The sequence below is a fragment of the Nilaparvata lugens genome, chromosome 8 (genome assembly GCF_014356525.2).
Source record: "Nilaparvata lugens isolate BPH chromosome 8, ASM1435652v1, whole genome shotgun sequence".
Lineage (NCBI taxonomy): Eukaryota > Metazoa > Arthropoda > Insecta > Hemiptera > Delphacidae > Nilaparvata > Nilaparvata lugens.
The window spans coordinates 49,423,882-49,447,495 of record NC_052511.1 but is presented as its reverse complement, the minus strand read 5'-3'; positions in this window follow the sequence as shown (position 1 = coordinate 49,447,495).

Genomic DNA, 23,614 nt, shown 5'->3' with positions numbered 1-23,614 from the left:
TACACTTCCACTGAAAGTGTTGAAAATTGAAGATCAATACGCTTAATTTATACTTTTTGTTTTTGTTGTAGTTTTACCTATTACCATAGGTAAGGAAAGTATTGCTTTCCGTGTATTCACTTGTTTACTGTTCTTCAAATTTTATATTCTTCCATTCTTTCCAATATTATCCAACTAGTTTCGTTAGTAACTTATTGCTTTCCATTTAACATTAATGCCAACAGTTTCAAGTAAATCACACTAGAGTGAGATTCACGGATTAAAGGCAGTATTTTATAGACATCGGTGCTGCTATCCTTGTCTATCATTCGACAAAACAGCGCTTTTTTTCTACCTCCGCGACACCTCAAGATCGATTCTCAACAAAATATTTAGTTTCAATTGAGAAAACTTATTATTCAAACATTGAAAAATACATTTTCTTGACGAAAAAAATTATAAATGATCATTCTAAACAAGAATGAACAGTTAATATTACATCAGATACATCAGTATCAGCTCCCGTCTATAGAAGGCAGTGGCAAGACAGAGAATCGGCAACACTGCTCTCCCATCTTTCTCCACTGCCATTATAACGTGGACCTAACTATAGTTCAGCGGATTATCCGCGTAATATACATATACACTATCTCCAAGCTCTAAATACAATAATATAGTTAATTACTGTATTTTGGGAATAAGTTGTGTATATTGCAAATTTTCGACTACAGTAAAGTCCATTTTTATAATGGCAGTATTTGATTTACATTGATGTCGCTATCCTTGTATCATCTTCGTGTCATTTTTGTATCATCTTCGTAAAGTGAGGTCCACGTTATAATGGCAGTATTTGATTAAAATTGGTGTTGCTATCCTTGTCTATCATTCGTCGAAGCAGATAGCGCTATCCATTAGGCCTACTAGCTCTGCAACGTTGCCAGGTCGATTTTCAGCAATGTCAGTTATGAAAATTCATTATTTGATCATTGAAGAATATATTTCCTTGGTGAATAAAATATAATTGATTATTTCAAACAAGAATGAACAGTTAATATTACATCAGATACACCAGTATCAGCTACCGTCTATGGAAGGCAGTGGCAAGACAGAGAATCGGCAACACTGCTCTCCCATCTTTCTCCACTGCCATTATAACGTGGATCTCACTATATGAATTGGCGAACCTTTTGGAATTGAGCCAGAATAATAATATACGAGAAGCGATTCTTATTAACCTAATTGAAGACGATGCCAGCAAATATTATCGTGAGATTCATTTTAATCAGTCAGCATTTCTTGTGAATAATTATCAAAGCTTCACATTCAGCCAATGCTGAATGATAGTTTAAAGTGAAACTTCACTATAGTGAGGTCCACGTTATAATGGCAGTGTTTGATTAGCAATAGTATTGCTATCCTTGTCTATCATTCAACAAAGCTGATAGCGCTATCTCTTTCCCGTTTGTCTCTGTTGCAAGATCGTCTTTCAACAATGTAGAATTGATTATAATTATAATTAGAATTGTTTATAATTAACAAAATATTTCATCAAATATTTATAATAACAAATATTTTATAATTATGAAAATATTGAAAAAAAATATTAACAAAATATTTCATCTTAATAATTATGAAAATATTGAAAAAAAATATTAACAAAATATTTCATCTTAATTATGAAAATATTGAAAAAAAAAAATAATTTCTGGCTTAATTGACAGAGCGAAGTGAGGTCTAAGATTCAAGTCGACGGTTTGGCATTTCTCTTAATGTTTAAATGTTCAAATGTATCTAAGAATAAGGATGAATAGATTTCTATATAATCTACTATTTCAAATTGAATTAGAATTTTAAAGAAGCTATAATTATAGCTTATCTATGAATGTGTCCTTTATGAAGATTTCAAATGTGAATATAGTACTTGATTAGACAATTTTTCTCTCGCCGTCTTTTTGTCTTTAGTAAAATATATAAATATAAATATATAAAATATATATATATATATATATATATATGTTTAAATGTTTATATGTTGCGCATTTACGGCGAAACGCGGTAATAGATTTTCATGAAATTTGACAGGTATGTTCCTTTTTTAATTGCGCGTCGACGTATATACAAGGTTTTTGGAAATCTTGCATTTGAAGGATAATATAAAAGGAAAAAGGAGCCTCCTTCATACGCCAATATTACAGTAAAATTCAGACTATAGAATTATTCATCATAAATCAGCTAACAAGTGATTACACAGATGTGTGGAGAAGCCAGTCTATTGCTGTATTTCCATAAGGTCTATAGTTTCAATCAGGTACTTGTGGATGAGAATACTGCGTGAGGTCTACTGTTCACAGAACTACTAGTGAAATATAATTGATTATTTCGAACGAGAATGAACAGTTAATATTACATCAATAAACCTGTATCAGCTACCATCTATGGAAGGCATTGACAAGACAGAGGATCGGCAACGTTTTTCTCCTATATTTCTTCACTGCCATTATAACGTGCACCTCTCTGTAGAGAATTATTCATATTTTGTTTGACACAGCATGTGTTGGCGGTTATAGTTATAGTTATAAGCTATAGTTCTGTTATATAGTTAGTTGAAGTTATTAGTCATATATAGTATATATAGATATATTTTAGTTATAGTGACTTCTACAGCGAGCTCTAAAACAAGTTTAACATCTAAATGAGTAGTGAAAGTGCGTTTGAAAAATAAAATATTCCGACTGGACTGAATGTTGAAGAAAGTATTTTTCTTGTTCTTCTTCTTTCAAGGATTTGCCAATTCGTATTGACAAAGAGTAAATATAGCCTAAGAAGATATACTGTATGGAGATACTGAAGATATGGTATACTGTAGGGCGTTCATTTTCCAAATTACAAACCGATTTTTTGATAACTCAAGCCGATAACCGTCGACTAAACTGTCTATTATTATATTATTACTGTTTCATTGGGGTGAGAGTGTAAGAACGGCACAGTATTGATTGATTGATTGATTGATTGAGTACTTTATTTATGTAGATTGCAATATATACTGGCTTATACACTTATATACAATAGCTTACAATACAGCAAAATTATAGATGAATTTACATATATAGACTAAGAAAATAATTATTGTACTGTATATGATATGAAAAAGCAGTTTGTAATATAATAACTATAGATAATAATCATATTGTTATGCATCTACATAAATTGGCGGAGCTTTGGACATATCAATGTCCATTCTTCGGAAAGAATATTAAAAATATCCTCCCCACTAACTCTCTACCAAAATGTATGAGAGACTACCCGGTCAAAACAATAAAAATCGACAATAATCGACAGTTATCGGCTTGAGATAAACGCCCTATACCATGGGATATCTACTTACGCTATTGTTTCTCTATGATAGAACATAGCGTTGCCGATTCTTGCCATGCCACTGTCATCTGAAGAGGATAGCTGATACCGGTATATTATCTGATATGATATTAACTGTGATATGAGTTCATATTCTTGTGAAAATGAAGCATTGATAGGATGAAAAGAATTGATGCTATTAAAGAGAAATGCTGGAAGTTACAAGTTTCAAGTTAATCTCATCAAGTTACAATTATTTCAAAACTCTCTTAATCCATCCAAAAGCATTTAAAACAAGTAAGATTTTTCTAAAACTATGGCCCGATTGCACAAAACTTCACGAGAACCAATCAGAGAAGGCCTTTTTTATAAGACTGTTTCTCTGATTGATTCTCCTGGAATTAATCACGCTTAAAATTTTGTGCAACCGGCACTCGAGTGAGCCTGACTCCGAACTGTCAGCATTGGTTAAATGGAAAGCATTGATGTTTTATATTAAGGAATGCTGACAGTTTAAAGTGAATCTCATTTTAGATGAACTAGTCCAGTTTTTCTATCTTCTTAGACCACTTTACCAGATTTGTGAAAGTTCAGCAACTTCTATTGTTTAACTTTCTTATTCAATTTGTTCACCAGTTTGTTAGCGTAATTAGTCTGGTAAAAAAGTTGAAAGTTTAAAAAAGTTGAACTAGTTCCGTTTTTCTAATGTGGTGATCCTTTAGTAATCGAGTCAAGGTTTACTTGATACATCGACCTTAATTGAAAGGCACCTTAATTGACTACGTGAATAAACCTTAATTGAATCGAAATAGAGTAGAAGTTGTGTGAATGCATAAATGCACACTATATTCTATTTGGATAAGTGCATTTTAGAACATTTTTCAAGTTCATCAATTAACTATATAATTTTCAGATATGGATTCTTCTTTAAATCAGTATTTAAACAGATATAAATTGGTATTTAGGAGGTCCTGAATAAATGCATTTCAATCTTCAACTTGGTGCCAACCTAATAAAGTCAACTCAACTTCATGCCAACCTGACAAAATTATTAATTTAGTTACCAGTTAACGACTGTTTCGAAGAGGTACTCTCTCTAGATTATAGTTCTATATTAACATATGGTATGGACATAATTCAATTATAATTAAGTTTATGCTCGGAGTTTCAAGGCACCGAGCTTTCACTACAAATAAAGAGCATCACGAGTTATAGAGGTCCGAATTATGGAGGTCCTATTGTTATAATATGTTTGGCCTAAGTTCAATTGAAAATGAATAAATGAAAACCCAAAATACTCTACTATACTACGAATTATAGAGGTTTTATCAAGGGACCAAACTTCCACTACAAATAAAGATCATTACGGTTTAATGAGGTACAAATATTATCGAGGTTCTACTGTACAATACTGTTGGCCTAAGAACGGATGAATGGATAAATAAATAAACCCATATGCTTTGTTTTACTACGAATTATAGAGGGTTTCTCTAGGGACCAAGTTCCTACTACGAATTATAGAGGTTTACGAATTACATAGGTTTGAATTATCGTGGTTTTACTGTACAATACTTTTGGCTTAAGTACGGATAAATGGATAAATAAATAAACCGGAATACTTGGTTTATTGATAATTATAGAGGTTTTTACTAGGGACCAAGTTTCCACTACGAATTTTATAGGGAATACGAATTAGAAGGTCCCCGAATTATCAGGGTTTTACTGGACAATAATTTTGGCCCAAGTACGGATAAAAAAATGGATGAATAAATAAACCGTAGACGCAAAGAAAGCTCCTAAGTCATACATAAGTCGCTGAAGATCTATCAGTTTCTGTGAGCCCTACCCCCTCCACTCTAATTTTCCCCCACGCGCCTACAGGTTTCAGAACGCGAAAGGGTGAAATTTAGTTCCGTAAAATCGTTCGCGAGTACGTTGACCTCTGTTTAATTGTTCGTAAATATTACTTTATCCGCTTTTAAAATTAAGTTTCCTGGTACAAAACTTGTTGATTATCGTTCGATAATCATTAATTAATCGTAATCAGTGTTAAGTGTCCAGTGAAATGTGAAATTAATTAGTGAAATATGTTGTTAAGTTTGTTAAAATTACGATCGGCTTTCAAGAATGTGGTAAGTGATTTTATGAAATATCTTTATTATTTTGAATCTGTGTATGTTATCTATGTTCATAGAGTGATAAGATACGTATTTTGATAAGATTATGATAGGAGGAGAAGGTCTCAGATGGTTTTTTCCCAACAATTGAATAAATTTTATAATTGGGTCAACATAACCTCAAACCTTACAAATACATTATAAGGGTGCAGACTATTACATGCTTTGATCTAGGAGCTTGTGGAAGGAGACACTATTGAGTTCCAAAGGCAGTATTTGATTAACATTGATGTTGCTATCCTTGTCTATCAATCGACAATGCGGATAGCGCTATCCTTTTCTACCTCCGCAACGTTACCAAATCGTTCTTTAGCAATGCAGAAATATAATAAATTAACAAAATATTCAATCTTATTATTAAATGAACAAATAAATATTTATCCCACCGAAAAAATAGTGATCTCGCGTTACTTAAATTATTGATATTCTGTTTTCAACACGTTTACGAGGGTTGTTTTTTTAGTTTGGAAATATAATTGAAATGAAGCTTCTATTTTATTTGAATGAATTTGTCTATTGGCCCAAAGAATGTCACCATACAATTTCAATGATTTGATTTGTTATTTCTAGAATCCCACTTGCATCCATTTATACGAAGGTCGTTCATTTAGTGGAGAGAATACCAAAATATAAATATTAAATAGACGCTCCAATATTAGCGAGAAGGTCTCCAATCATAACCTGGATTTTTTTCATCAAAAATCCTTCTGTCTCTCTCTTCATTTGTGAGGCTATACGAGGGTTGTTTTTTAATGGAGATATTATTGAAAATAATAATTTCATATCAGTTTCATAGCTTATAAGACCTTTCCCAAAATTTGATCTTGTCATTGTGGATAATTTGATTTTATATTTAACCGAGCGAAGTGAGGTCTAAGATTCAAGTCGACGGTTTGGCATTTCTCTTAATGTTTAAATGTTTATATGTTACGCATTTACGGCGAAACGCGGTAATAGATTTTTCATGAAATTTGACAGGTATGTTCCTTTTTTAATTGCGCGTCGACGTATATACAAGGTTTCTTGGAAATTTTGCATTTCAAGGATAATATAAAAGGAAAAAGGAGCCTCCTTCATACGCCAATATTAGAGTAAAAATCAGATTATAGAATTATTCATCATAAATCAGCTGACAAGTGATTACACAGATGTGTGGAGAAGCCAGTCTATTGCTGTATTTCCATATTTAAGGTCTATAGTTTCAATCAAGTACTTGTGGATGAGAATACTGCGTGAGGTCTACTGTTCACAGAACTACTAGTATTTTATACCAAAGTCATCAGTCTATTATTATGTATTATAATATTTTTAATACTTAAAATCATAAAGATCTTATGACAGGTAGTGGAAACACTGATTGAGTCAGCTATCCATCAAGACGTTAATTTTGACAAGTAGAGAATCGAAACCAAACGTCTAAAACCAATACCTACTATTACTTCAGGCCCCACAACTGATCTCTAATAAACTATGACGTCATCACATGTAGATCATCGATGATCTACTGGCGGTAAGCAAGCGAAATAAGAGCGCTGATGCTTGTTATCACATCTCATATGGTAATCAACAAAATTGGAATTACAAATTCAATTTTCACGGTCTTCCATTTCAATGAATATGGTTTGTTTATCATTCTTCTAATATTCGTTTGTAAAAAGTAATAATGAATTTGGGGTTTTAAATCATGGGATACTGTTGTGTACATATAATTGTCGCGGGAATTATAACAAGTAGTAATAGTAGGTATTGCTAAAACGCGCTCAATATAAATTCTATGATCACTTCTTCTTATAGATCTCGATACAATAGTGTATTAAAAACAGTTTTTATCAACATCATAATTGCCGCAAAGGTCATAATGCCATCAACAATTTTATGGGTCGCATTGAATGTCGTGGATTAATGACTTTTTGTCACGTATAATATTCATTTGTGTGATTAGAGATAACACTTTTTCGCCAAACAAACATGTTGTATTAATTTCAACACTCTCATCTGTACTGTATTTGCAGAGATAGAATTTGTCATGATCGAAAGTGACTTTTGAAATTATAATCTTTTCACTTCAATACTTCTCTGATACTTCTATTTGAACATACATTACCAGAGTGCTAAAAGACGGCTTTTTCTGATTGGTTCTCGTGGAATTAATCACGGTTAAAATTTAACCGGTTGTTGTGCAACCGGTACTCAGTGAAGGACTATTTATATAGTGAGGTCCACGTTATAATGATAGTGTTTGATAAAAAGTAAATTCGTATGGCTTTTGTTGGTGTGGGGAGTCCCTTGCGGAAGGTCCCACCGCCTGAATACATAATTTAAGCCGTCAATGAGCCTTACGACTGTCATACTTCAGTCAGGACCGACAGTTTAACGTGCCCATCCGATAACACGGGAGTGATCTGGTTAAAAAACTTTGGTACCTATTGAGAGGGTTTGAACCCGGGATCTCTATGCTGCTACGCAAGCACTCTATCCACTAGACCACAAATCACTTCGGTGTTTTATTTACATTGGTTTTGTTATCCTTGTCTATCATTCGACAAATCAGATAGCGTTATTCTTTTCTAGCTCCACAATATTTCCGGTGAGACTCGGTCATCGGTTGTTACACCTTCCGTAGGACACTCTGTCTTTGATATAGATTAGTACTGACACATCTATATAGTCGGAAAATGTGATAGCATAGAGAAACAATAGCATAAGTGGATATCCCATGGTATAGGGCGTTTATGTCGCAACTTTTACTGTTATCTCAAGCCGATAGTTCATGTGATTCTTTCCCGTGAAGCTGTGTGACACTGGTAGTCTCTGATATTGTGCCGTTCATGCACTCTCCACCCAACAAAACAGTAAAATTCTACAATAATCAACAGTAATCGGCTTGAGATAACAGTAAAAGTTGCGACATAATCGCCCTATACCATGGGATATCCACTTATGCTATTGTTTCTCTATGGTGATAGCTAGTCAGGAATGCGAAGAATCAACCCAGATACTTTCTAAATTCGGTTAAAAATTTGAATCGTATTTGAAATTCAAGACGTACTGCGTTGTAATTTGAATTCAATTGAAACCTGATTTGATGAACGGTGTTAAATCTGCATATCTTTGAGCAGATATAGTGATATTTACTTCAAACTGTCAACATTTGTCATATATAGCACCATCGCTTCCCATTCAATCAAGGCTGACAGTGTGAACTGGATCTTACTATAGTTGATCAGCATGAATGGAGAGAATTTTGTCAATGAATGTGAGCGAATTTGTTTGTGAGAATTGAATTTCTGCTGATAAAAGTGTGTGAAACTATAATGAGAGTCTCAGTTTCAATCGGAAATACTAGAAAGTAGGGTGACTATTCAACAATACTCTTGTTATTATAAACTAGCAGGTAACCCGTGCTTCGCAAGAGTCCAACTGAAATCTTGACAAACTGGAAATTTGACCTACTGAGATCTTGAAGAATTTTAAATAGTCCTATAACCATCCTCGGTAAATTAAGAATCTATCACAAAATAAAATAAAGAGAAAATAGTGTAAAGTTTCAGCTATTTTGAATTATTCAGGAATGTCTTATTTCGTCAAGGAAAAACGTTTCCAATCTATCTTCTATCTATATATATAAAAGCGAAATGGCACTCACTCACTGACTGACTCACTCACTCACTCACTCACTCACTCACTCACTCACTCACTCACTCACTCACTCACTCGCATAACTAGAAATCTACCGGACCAAAAACGTCCAAATTTGGTAGGTATGTTCAGTTGGCCCTTTAGAGGCGCACTAAGAAATCTTTTGGCCATATTTTAACTCTAAGGGTTGTTTTTAAGGGTTTAAAGTTCGTCTTTTAGCATGTATATTCTTCTTCTCCCAATCTGTTAATTATAATTGAAATTTCCATATCATATGTTACTATAGAACTATAATCTAGATAGAGTACCTCTTCGAAACAGTTGTTAACTTCTATATATATAAAAGCGAAATGGCACTCACTCACTGACTGACTGACTGACTCACTCACTCACTCACTCACTCACTCACTCACTCACTCGCATAACTAGAAATCTACCGGACCAAAAACGTCCAAATTTGGTAGGTATGTTCAGTTGGCCCTTTAGAGGCGCACTAAGAAATCTTTTGGCCATATTTTAACTCTAAGGGTTGTTTTTAAGGGTTTAAAGTTCGTCTTTTAGCATGTATATTCTTCTTCTCCCAATCTGTTAATTATAATTGAAATTTCCATATCATATGTTACTATAGAACTATAATCTAGATAGAGTACCTCTTCGAAACAGTTGTTAACTGGCGACTAAATTAATAATTTTGTCAGGTTGGCATTAAGTTCAGTTGACTTTGTTAGGTTGGCACCAAGTTGAAAATTTAAATGCATTTATCGCGGAAAAATTTATTGGGCACTGCTATATCAATCCTGGGAATATTATATTACTAGCCGTCAGGCTCGCTTCGCTCGCCATATCCCTTTAGCCAGACGTTTAGTCTGGACCCCCGACTGGATCGTCCTAACGTATGATGAAAATGCTCAAATGAAAAATGCAGGCGAGCGGAGCGAGCCTGCTGATCTTATTCTTGGACGATCCAGTCGGTGGTCCAGGGGGCGGAGCCCCCTGGCTAGACGGATATGGCGAGCGAAGCGAGCCTGACGGCTAGTAATATTATAGAAATGAGAAAATAAAAACTACGACTACTGTTACAAAAGCTGCGACTACGCCCCGTTTTGGAAAACCAATTTTCTGACTCCAGCTGTTTAAAGTCTAGGACTTAGCTATATCCCGAGCTCGGAATCCGGCCCATTACGGCGCATTTACGGCGAAACGCGGTAATAGATTTTCATGAAATTTGACAGGTGTATGTTCCTTTTTTAATCGCGCGTCGACGTATATACAAGGTTTTTGGAAATTTTGCATTTCAAGGATATTATAAAAGGAAAAAGGAGCCTCCTTCATACGCCAATATTGGAATAAAAATCAAACTTTAGAATATTATTCATCATAATTCAGCTGACAAGTGATTACACAGATGTATGGAGAAGCCAGTCTATTGCTGTATTTCCATGAGGTCTAATAGTTTCAATCAGGTACTTGTTGATGAGAATACTGCGTGAGGTCTACTGTTCACAGAACTACTAGTTATTTAAAAAAAAATGGTGCACACAAATCAATTTTACATCAAATTACTCACAGAAGTATCAAGTTTATGATGATGTATTATAAGTGTTCTATGTGCCCTCCTTTTGAGGCTCGGATGACATCTAGACGGTAGCCAAATTCATCCCAGACTGTTCGCAAGATGTCTTCTCGGACTGTAGCTACTGCATCATTTACCCTGGTTTTTAGCTCCTCCATATCAAGTGCTTTTAAAGTTTAATCGTCATAATGTTCTTATATGGGGAACTGAAACCCCTCATGCAACAGTGGAGCAATTGAAATTTAATTATATTGTTAATCAAAATTATATTCCTACATATCGTTGAAAAATGATCTGGCAACATTGCAGAGCTAGAAAAGGATGGCGCTATCTGCTTTGTCGAATGATAGACAAGGATAGCAACTCCAATGTTAATCAAATACTGTCATTATAATGTGGGCCTCATTATATATATATATATATATATATATATATATATATATATATAATATATTATATTATATTATATCACAGTCCCTTTAAACTTAATTTCATTGACTGGACTAATATTATTATAATCTGTATATATAGTTCATAAAAGTGTATAATCTAGAGTTGAGGTATCTAACACAAGCTCTCAAGATATTTTATTACCTAAACTATCATTACTTGTATACAATATATAGTGTATATATATATATATATAGATATGAAACGTAAAAGTGCGTACAGATTTAAGCGCCGCGAACACGAGCAATTCACTCTTCATCAGCTGATTATATCTGTATTTGTACAGGAACGGTGAGATAGATATGAAACCAGACGCCGTCGTGGAGGAGAAGCATGATATTTCTTTTTTTCTTCACAATTTTTGTATGACTGTATTTTAATTTTGTCAATATTGTCTAATAACTACTCTAGTTGTTAGTATCTAAGATTACTTAAGTAGGTATTATAATAAAATCATTACAAATTTGTAATGTGTACACCATTGTTTGTAATTTTTCATGCAATAAAAATAATTTGATTTGATTTGAAAAGCTTGGCATCAGCTGATTAAAAGAGAATTGCTCGTGTTCACGGCGCGTAAATCTGTACGCACCTTAAGGTACCTATAACACACCTGACCCTGTATTTATAGTGATCTAAATGTCAGAGATTCGTCTCAGACTATCCTTGTAATGCAATATTCATTCACCCACCCAATATTCACGTATATACAGATATATAAACTGTGTAAGGATACCAGATATATCATGTGCTGGGGAGTAATATATAGGTATAGTTGGAGGTCATAACCCAAGGTCTTCAAGTCGTTTACAGTATTATAAACGGTGTACCTGCATACGCCCTATAACACTTTTATAGTGTACCGCATTCTAGTCTGTTTTATTAGAATTTTTACTGTTTATAAAATGTCTAGCGCAGTTTTAGCAGTTATTCTTGGTTATATTTTGTGCTCTATAACTCTTTGTGGTCATGTTGTTACATCTTTTTATCGTCATCCTTTTTTTTATTCGAACATTTTAATTCAGGAGCCTTTTTTTCACTTTTGAGTCTCTTACACTCATTTCTTCCTTATATATCTTTTCTTTCTTCCTTTCTTCATCAGATAATCATTTTTTGTTCATTTGCTCCTCCGCTTCCAATCTCCGCTGTACAACTCTTTTGCCATTTTGCAACTTTTTTATATTGTATATATTACTCTAAATTTTGGAGTTCGTCATTTTTATAATCATATCTGGGATCCTCTCTTTTTTTCGTCTTTTCTAGCTCTCTCTCTTCCTCTCTCTCTCTCTCCTCTCCTCTCTCTCTCTATATATATATATATAAATATATAATATATATATATATATATATATATATATTAATATTCTTTCCGAAGAATGGGCATTGACATGTCCAAAGCCCCGCCAATTTATGTAGATGCATACAATATAATTATTATCTATAGTTTTATATAACAAATTGCTTTTTCATATCATATACAGTTCATATTATTTTCTTAGTCTATATTATGTAAATTCATCTATAATTTTGCTGTATTGTAAGCTATTGTATATAAGTCTATAAGACAGTATATATTGTAATCTACATAAATAAAGTACTCAATCAATCAATCAATCAATCAATCAATCTCTCTTCTCTTTTTTCTCTCTCTTCTGTCTCTTGGTAGAGAGTTACTCAAAGTATATTTATAGGACATGTACTTGAATTTTTGTATCTTACAAAGATAATTCAATTAAAAATAAAGAATGGAAATTAGCTTAGTCATATATTTATTCGAAACTGTGTCTCGTTATCTGTGTTATTATTGCATTTGGAGCACTCTGATAACAGTTTGAACAACGATAAAATATGATGAAATTTACAATTAGATTCAGGTCATATGTCAGACGAGTTTATATCATAAATCATAGAAGATGAAGTACAAAGTTGTAGGTGTTGTGGACAAAGGTTTGAAAAGATTCGATATTTCACAAGAATCTCTAGAACATGTGAAATTCTTATCAACAAATTCATGATAATGATTTTTTGAAATTCTCAAGAACATTTTAAGATGTTTGCATTCTTGCACCAATGAAATTATAAATAGCAGATTATGAATGACCCGTAGGTAACCAAGGGTCTAATTAAGAGCTTGACAAACTGAAAACTCGACCTACTGAAATCTTGAAGAATCTAAAATGGGCCAATAACCATTCTCGGGTAAATTAAGAATGTAAATTCAAAATTTCAAGTTAACCAGTTCAGTAGTTGAGACGTGATGGAGATTCAAGATTCATTTATTGTCAGAACACTAACAAAAATGCAAGACAAAGTCAACAATTCAATAAAAAAAAATTTAAAATATAACAATAAACGTTAATAGTCATCACAGTCACATCGTATTTATATACAAAAATAAGACAAAGATAAAGATAAGCAAATTTACGAGAAATAGATAACGAGAAAACACGTTACTGAAGCCTTTAGTAGTTCATTATCTAACTTTTACAACAACTAATTCTCCAGATAAAACATTCTCCATTGTGTAAACTGAACGATAAATAGTTAATTAAGATAGCAGGTGTTTTAGAAAACAACATATGTGACCACGATTGACCAATCAGGAAGCCGGATTCTTTGAACTGAATATCTAACAGCTGATGATGATATTCTCACAAGAAACAAAGAAAGCTATTGGTTGAACTGAAGTGAGATTTACTCCAAACTGTCAGTATTCCTCATTTGATAACATCAATGTTTTTCATTCAATTAATGCTGACAGTATGGAACTAAAACTCTCTCAACATCATTGCTAATGTTTCTGTCAGTATTACCAATATACAACATCAATACTTCCCATTTTGACTAATGCTGACAGAGAGCAGTGAATCACGTAAGAACCGGTTCAAACAGTATTTCAAAACTGAAGAAATACTTTCATGCTAATTATAATACAGACATGAGTAATGAGATTTCTATTTATAGCATGCTATTTATTTCACCTGTGGAGAAACTATGCAACTTTTATGGTGTTTTTCGAACAATAGAAAAGGGAGATCGGAGAAAAATAGTAGAATATAGAATATCTCATGATTATTTTTCTCAATAACAGGTATCATTATGTGTATTTATTACGTTGATATGTATCTATAATGAGAGAGGTTAATGATGAGTAATCAGAGTTGAGAAATCAATTAAGTGCTCTTGGAACAAAGCATATATCCTCAACAAGAATTTGAACTTAGAAGATGAAAGATTTTTGTACAGTTTAAAAAGAGAAATATATTTCTGAAGATTATTTTCCTCAACTACAGTATCATTATGTGTATTTATTACGTTGATATGTATCTATAATTGAAGAGTTTAATGATGAGTAATCAGACTTGAGAAATCAATTAAGTACTCTTGAAACAAAGCTATCTTCAACAAGAGTTTAAACTTAAAAGATAGAAGATTTTTGGACAGTTTCATTCTTCAAATTTCCTTCTGCTATTTAGTTTAATATGTGAATGTTTTCTATTTTAGTGATAAATATCGGGGACCGAGCTTCGCTCTGGAGTACAAAAGCATAAAAAACTTATTACGAAAGAAGAAATTATAATAATATTCATAGTTTATACAGAAATGTTCTATCTAATCACAGTAAATTGAAATTAATTCCCAGAGGAATGCAAAACTTTCCCTCACAAAGGCCCAGTTGCAAAAAAGCCGGTTAAATTTCAATCCTGATTAACTTCACGTGAACCAAATCAGAGAAGATTATTTCAAAAAGATGGATCTACTGGAATTAATCAGGATTGAAAATAACCCGGCTTTTTTGCAACCGGCACTAAGTACCTGATTGAATGATTACAAAAAAAGGTCAACAGCTGAGTCATAATACAATCCAAAGACCTTAAAGAGATATAGACCCACAATGCCTATGCCTTCCCTATGCCTTCTCTTACTTGAAATTGAAGGCCGCCATTGGGGTATTTTAGCACGAGATGTTATATATTATTTATTTGTAATACTATAGATCACTAAGGCATTGGTGGCATTGGTATGTAATAATCTTATGGGTTGCCCCCTCAATGACGGATTTCAATTCCAAGTACGACACTAGCGCTGCATGTGAGTCTATGCATCTTTAAGGTCTTTGATACAATCATTTATATAAACTTCTAAACATCTAAACATCTGAACATCCAAACATCTAAACATATTAACGGAAGTTACTCGTTTAATAGTATAGGAGAATGTGAAATATTTCTTCTATGTTTGGTTTTGAAGCATCTAAATTAACAAATCTACTTTGTAAAAATAATTAAGGACTGAAAGTTTTGTGAAGTGAACGACAAGACTTAACCTATTTCTGACTATGTGTAACCTTATCTAAATTTGGGAGAGGAATAGCACAAGGTTACCTTATTTCCCTCTCCCTATGATTTTGATGATGTACTTATTGTATGGATCAATAAAGAATAAATAAAGAAAAGTTATTAGGTCAATATTTGCAGTAGTAGCAGAAGTCCTTAGCTCTATTTATTATAGCTTTCATTGAATATTTGAAATAATTATTATAAGGTTCAACTTAAAACTTTGAAGATGTAGGAATTTTAGTATTCTGACGTGAAGATGAAGTCATTTTATGAGTTCAAGAATTTAGATTTGATGAGTAATCAGAGTTGAGTAATCAATAATTGAGTGCTCTTGAAACAAAGCATATCTTCAACAAGAATTTCAACTTGAAACTTTGAAGATGTTGGAATTTAACCTTCCGGTAGTCGCGCCCTACTCAATCACACGAGCGGTCGCGTGTTGTACTTTTTACAACATCCAATTTTCCAAGTGTTATGTACTGTGTTTACTGTCAAAACATAACAATTAATTGTATAATTACTTTTTCTATCTTCTTGGATTATTTTACGCCTATGAAAATTTGGATGATTACCATTTCATAGCCGATAAAGTACATCAAGCAAAGCGATCAATTCTGTGTTATTGGTTCGTTTACAGTCCCCGAATACAGTCTTTCCCTATCAAATTTTATGAAAATTTGGATGATTACCATTTCATAGCCCGATAAGGTACATCAAGCAAAGCCATCAATTCTGTGTTATTGGTTCGTTTACAGTCCCCGTATACAGTCTTTCCCTATCTTTATTCACTGTCGTGACAAAATGGCACCTAAAGACTGAACCATTGCTCGGTTGATACTGCAACTCAGTGGAGTGATGGGGGGAAAGTTTTGGAATGGTTAGGTGACTCATTCACTGACACCACCCCATTCAATAGTTTTGTGCAGCAAAAAAACTGACACTGTTGTACTTTTTACAACAGCGCGACTGCCGGAAGGTTAAGTATTCTACAAGAAGATGTATGCCTAGTGATATTTAGGAATTTAATAATTGGGTTCAATAATGAGCAATTAGTGTTGAGTAATAATCAATTGAGTGCCCTTGAATCAAAGCATATTTTCAACATGAATTTTAACTTAGTGTTGAAGATAAGAGTATTTAGAAAGGCTACTTAAAATGATGTGGCTATGATGCAACTTGTGTGATGAACTTGTCTGAATAGCTGTATCAAAGTTTCATTATTTCATGCAATCCATGAGCATTAATGTATCATTGAACACTTCATTTAATTATTTTATTGGATAGAGTAAACAATGCAGTAGTCCATTCTTAAATAATTCTCAACACTTATTCTGTATTTATGAAGTATAGTATACAATATTCAGTGTGTATTATCATAGAGAAACGATAGCATAAGTAGATATCGTGATAGGGCGTTTATATAGCAACTTTTACTGTTATCTCAAGCCGATAGTTCACATAGTTCTTTCCCATGCAGCTGTGTGACGCTGGTAGTCTCTCGAATTGAGCCGTTCATACACTATCACCCCAACAAAACAGTAAAAATTGACAATAATCGACAGTAATCGGCTTGAGATAACAGTAAAAGTTGCGACATAAATTCCCTATACCATGGGATATTTACGCTATTGTTTCTCTATGGTATTATGCTGTGTAGAATTAGGTGTTTCAAGAAGTAGAATGTTGGAGTAGAGGTTGGAAAATTGGGTAAATGAGTATTTTCCAAATAGATCTATCTTTATTTTTATGAAATTCATTATTATAGACAATCTTCATTTCATTCATTCATTTCATTTTTTAATTGAATGAAGAAGATTTGAAAACATTGTACAAATTCAAATTCAAATTTATTCATTGAAAAAGACATATTTACAAATAATAGTGTTACAATAGTTGATATAAAGACATTTCAACTTGAAAATGACCTAAGTTATGATCGAAACTATATGTATCATTACTTCATTTTATCAATGTATCATATCACAGTAATTTCATTACTACACTCTTTCTCTGAAATAGAGAAGTATGATCAGCAGTTTTTAGGTCATGTCTTGACAACTCAAGACTCTCTTTCTATCACTCACACTCTCCCACACATCCTCTCTCTCTTTCTTTATTTTCATCATCATAAAGCTCTCCTACTTTTTCAAGTTGATATTATATTTTTGTCTGTCCTGTAACTGAGAATTTGAACGTATATTAAATTACCTCTTCCTGTCCTCTGGTCTACTTTTACCAACTTTCTTTTTGTTCTTGATTTCTTCTTACAATTTCTTTCCCAGTTCTAATATTCTCTTCTACATCGAATTTATAGCTTCCTTTGCTCAGGTTTCAATTCCATCTTTCAGCTCTTCCATGTATTCACGGACAAGGGACAACCAAGATTGTATCATGGTTTGTATCTGAGCTCAAATTTATCCAAAGATTAGGTTTTGATTTTCTTTGTGAGCTTTCTGATAACTATTTTGTATCAACTCTTTCCGAATTTATACAGATTCACACGGGAACTCAAAATTTGATATTGATAACATACCGCACCATGAATAGGAATTCAATGTTATCTTTATTGCCACAATTTAACAATTTATTGACTTTTTTAATTTTTTAACATTTATTCAATTACTAGCCGTTGGGCTCGCTTCGCTCGCCATATCCGTCTAGCAAGTGGGCTCCGCCCCCTGTACTCCCGACTGGATCGTCCAAAAATAAGATCAGCGGGCTCGCTTTGCTCGCCTGCATTTTTCATTTAAGCATGCTTCATTCCATCAGAAAGTCAAAGTACTGAGAAAACGCAGAAAAGCTGAGAAAAACGTTGGAAAACACTGATTTCGGGCGTATCTTTGATGAAATATTAAAGTCACCTCATCACAAAATTTTTAGACCCTAGCTAAACCTCTGGACCAAATTTGAACATTTTCTGTCTATTACTTGATGAAAGAACTGAGAAAACACTGGAAAAATGCTAATTTTGGGCGTATCTTTGAAGTTATTGCAAATTCCTTCCAAAACAACATTATTACACCCTAGCTGAGGCTCTGTTCTAAATTTGAACATTTTCTGTTCATTTGTTCTCGATAAAGCTGAGAAAAGGTTAAAAAACGCTGGAAAAACGCAGATTTTGAGCGTATCTTTGGAAACTTTTCCAAATCCGTTTTTAGTGCGCCTTTAAAGGGCCAACTGAACATACCTACCAAATTTGAACGTTTTTGGTCCGGTAGATTTTTAGTTCTGCGAGTGAGTGAGTGAGTGAGTGAGTGAGTGAGTCAGTCAGTCAGTCTATTTCCATTCAAATTGTCTATTTCCATTTCTATTTAAATATCTATTTCCATCTAAATTGTTATTAAAATTCTTTGAGAATGTTTCTGGAGTAAATACCTGATGAATTGGTTGATTTTCTTATTCGAACAATCAAGCTCCATGAATCAAAACATTATAATAGCTCGAATGGACAATGAAAGATGATGCTCTGCAAATTTATATAGCCTAAACTACATCACTTAATTCTTAAAATAATTAGAATTACGTGAAAAAATCATTCAAATTTCTTCATTTATGAAATCTGAATATTATCTAAATATTGATTCTTGAGTTATTCTCTACAATACAGGAACAGCATACTGTTTACATTCTACTGATTATGCTAAAATATTCCTCAACATCAATGACTGGTGCTATCAGTTAGAAAATTAGTTGCTGAGTTTCATATTACATTGAAGATCAAATTCAATTGTCCTATTGTTCAATCATTCAATCAGTAATTGATAAATCAATGAATGGTCTCTCACAACAATTTTTGTATAACTATCGTCTCAACAGGATAATATTAAATGTTTCCTAGAACGTAATGTCACGTATGTTTGTACGATTTCCGAAAACAATGAAATTTGAACTGAAGAACATGTAAAATGCTAGTGAAAATCACAGTTTATCAAACTCAATAACGGAGAATGACCAAATACCAGTTATCGATCTGAAACAATTACATAGATAGAAAGTTTTACGTACTTTATCTTTACTAGAAAAACTACACAATATGTATTATCTACCTGAAGGTGTGCCGTTATAGATAGAATGATATCATTCTATTAGGATGTGAGAAAAATGAATTGAAGGTTTTATCCTATCATACACTACGTGAGAATTTACTTAGTGGAGTATTACAATTTGATTGGGCCTATATATTGAAAATTTTTCAGGGTAGGTATTCCGAAAATTCTGGCAATATCATAGATTTCTATCACTAGTGTTGATACTACAACATGAAATATGTCACATAATCTATATCATATAAAAGCGAAATGGCACTCACTGACTGACTGACTGACTGACTGACTGACTGACTGACTGATTGACTGACTCACTCACTCACTCACAGAACCAAAAATCTACCGCACCAAAAACGTTCAAATTTGCAAAATTCTGGCAATAGAATACTATGACTAGTATTGATTCTACAACATGAAATATGTCACATAATCTATATCATATAAAAGCGAAATGGCACTCACTCACTGACTGACTGACTGACTGACTCACTGACTCACTCACTCGCAGAACTAAAAATCTACCGCACCAAAAACGTTCAAAATTGGTAGGTATGTTCGGTTGGCCCTTTAGAGGCGCACTGAGAACGGATTTGGAAGAAATTTCAAAGATACGCCCAAAATCTGCGTTTTTCCAGCGTTTTCTCAGCTTTATCGAGAACAAATGAACAGAAAATGTTCAAATTTAGTACAGAAGCTCAGCTAGAGTGTAATAATGTTGTGTTAAAAGGAATTTGAAATAACGCCAAAGATACGTCCAAAGTCTGCGTTTTTTCAGCGTTTTTTTGCCTATTCTCAGATTTATCGAGAACAAATGAACAGAAATTGTTCAAATTTACTACAGAAGCTCATCGGGGGTGTAATAATGTTGTGTTAGAAGGAATTTGCAATAACGCCAGAGATACGCCCAAAATTAGCGTTTTTCCAGTTTTTTTTGCTTTTTCTCAGATTTATCGAGAACAAATGAACATAAATTGTTCAAATTTAGTACAGAAACTCAGCTGGGGTGTAATAATGTTGTGTTAGGAGGAATTAACGCCTAAGATACGCCCAAAATTTGCGGTTTTTGCGTTTTCTCAGTTCTTTCATCAAGTAATAGGCAGAAAATGTTCAAATTTGGTACAGAGGTTTAGCTAGGGTCTAAAAATTTTGTGATGAGGTGACTTTGATATTTCATCAAAGATACGCCCAAAATCAGCGTTTTTCTCAGCTTTTCTGTGTTTTCTCAGTACTTTGACTTTCTGATGGTATGAGGCATGCTCAAATGAAAAATGGAGGCGAGCAAAGCGAACCCGCTGATCTCACTTTTGGACGATCCAGTCGGGGGTCCAGGAGGCGGAGCCCTCTGGCTAGACGGATATGGCGAGCGATGCGAGCCTGACGGCTAGTATCATTGTATAGTCACTAAATTTGTTGCTTTTCAATAACAGGCATGAGCCCATATGAGGAGCCTTCTTAAAATTATTTGTATCAATAAATCTGTTAGCTTCAAATTAGCCATGAAGCAAGTTAGCCATGAAGCTTCAAATTTGATCATCTCCATCATCCAGTTGAAGCTATATCATCCAACGTCATACATCATACGTCAGTATCATCCAACTGATAATCAGCATCACGGTGGTTTGGTTTTTTGTTAAATATAAATTTTTTTGTTGTTCATTATATCCACTGATTATTATTTGCAGCTAGTTTTATAATTGTATGGATTTATCAAATTTGATTGTAATGAAAAATGAAAACAATAAATTTGAATTTGAATTTGAATTTGTTTACACTGCATATGAACGAAGTGGGATAGATTCAATTCAAATTTAATTTCAACATATATAATATAATAGAGGAAATAATTTGCTTAGGGGATATGAAATTCACGAATGACGCATCATCACGTCTCAACTACTGGACTGATTAATTGAAACTTTGCATTCAGATTCCTAATTCACTGAGGATAGTTACAGACCTATTTCAAAGTCTTCAATATTTTAGTACGTCAAGTTTTCAGTTTGTCAAGTTTTCATTTCGTCAAGCTTCCAGTTTATCATACTTCGCTTGAGAGTGGTCATAGATAAAAAATAGTGTATGCAACGGTTTCATTTCTAGGGTTGTCCACTTTTATTTCACATGTTTATATCTTTATTTTGTATTATTTTTGTTTGTGAAGTGAATAAATTGATTGATCGATTTTCTATCTTCTTATACTTCTTCTATCTCTATATCCTCTTTTTTCATATCTACACATAATTATACAGAGTTGGTGGATGACAGATTTATTATGTTGATGGTTGACAGAGAAAAGTATGGAAACAGCTGAGCTGAGATGGACCCTCGCGGAGCACGGGTTACCAGCTAGTAATATATCCTATATTATTAAACGAGCAATTTCTGTTTATATGTTCAGATATTTGGATGTTCAGATGTTTTTATGTTTGTATTTCACCGGATCTCGAAAACGGCTCTAACGATTCTCACGAAATTCAGAACATAGTAGGTTTATAATATAAAATTCGATAGCACTAGATCTCATCCCTGGGAAAACCCGCTGAAGGTCATTAAAAGGATAATTATTATTCATCCTTGTAAAAACAGCAGATAATAATTATTTCGCCTGTTGATGATGGAAGTGAGTGAGCGAGTTCATGTGAACGAGTGAATTAGTTTTGACTGTGTCAAAATTATATTACTCAGCTGTTGAACTTTGTAATCATTCAATCAGGTACTTAGTGCCGGTTGTCAAAAAGCTGAGTTATTTTCAATCCTGATTAATTCCAGTACATCTATCTTTTAAAATGGTCTTCTCTGATTTGGTTCACGTGAATTTAATCAGGATTATTAAAATTTAACCATCTATCTTTTAAAATGGTCTTCTCTGATTTGGTTCACGTGAATTTAATCAGGATTATTAAAATTCAACCGGCTTTTGTGCAACCGGGCCTTTGTGAGGGAAATTTTTGGGAATTAATCTCAATTTACTGTGAATAGATAGAACATTTCTGTATGAACTATGAATGTTATTTATTTTTAATTTATTTTTTGTAATAATTTTTTTATGTTTTGGACTCCAGAGCGAAGCTCGGTCCCCGATATTAAATATGTAACTCATGAAACAGTCTAATCGGTTGCACAAATTATGTCAATCTTACACTTTCTTCTGAAGTAAATTAAAGACGTATTACAAAATGTAGCTCCTATAATAAGTGAACTCTATAACCACTTTTCTATAGATTATGGACTAGTAATAGACAGTAGTTATAGTAGTATAGTTCCGGCTTGCGTAATACATGCATAGCTATGATAATACTTTCATAACCTTCGCCAGTAGCTCAGAGAAAGTAGATTACAGTACTTTTCGGCGCGCATGCGCATAGATTCAATTCAAACGGTCAGCATTGCTTATAAATAGAATTAATGCTTTCCATTCAACCAGATGCCGACAGTTTAAAATGTAACTCATTGTAAATCAGCAGCATAATCGGCATACATTATAATATATTATTCAGCATTTGGTGTACGTGTGTGGAAGACATGCAAAGAATGTAGTTGTTCGCACGTATTTATTCATAAATGTAAGAGACTATAGTGAGGTCCACGTTATAATGGCACTGCAGAAAGATAGGAGAACAACGTTGCCGATCCTCTGTCTTGTCAATGCCTTCTGTAGACGGTATGTGATGCAGGTTTATTGATTTAATATTAACTGTTCATCCTCGTTTGAAATTATCTATTTTATTTTATTAAGCAAGGAATTACATTTTTCAATAAATTTATAATGAATTTTCATAATAAAGATGAAATATTATGTTAATCAATTAATAATTCTACATTGTTGAAAGACGATCTGGCAACAGAGCAAAGCGAGAAACAGATACCGCTATCCGCTTTGTTGAATGATAGACAAGGATTGCATTACCATTGCTAATCGAACACTGCCATTATAATGTGGACCTCACTAATAGGGGAACAGTGTTGCTGATTCTCTGCCTTGCCACTGCCTTCTATAGAGGATAGCTGATACCGGTTAATCTGATTGTAATATTAGATGTTATCATACTTGTTGAAAAT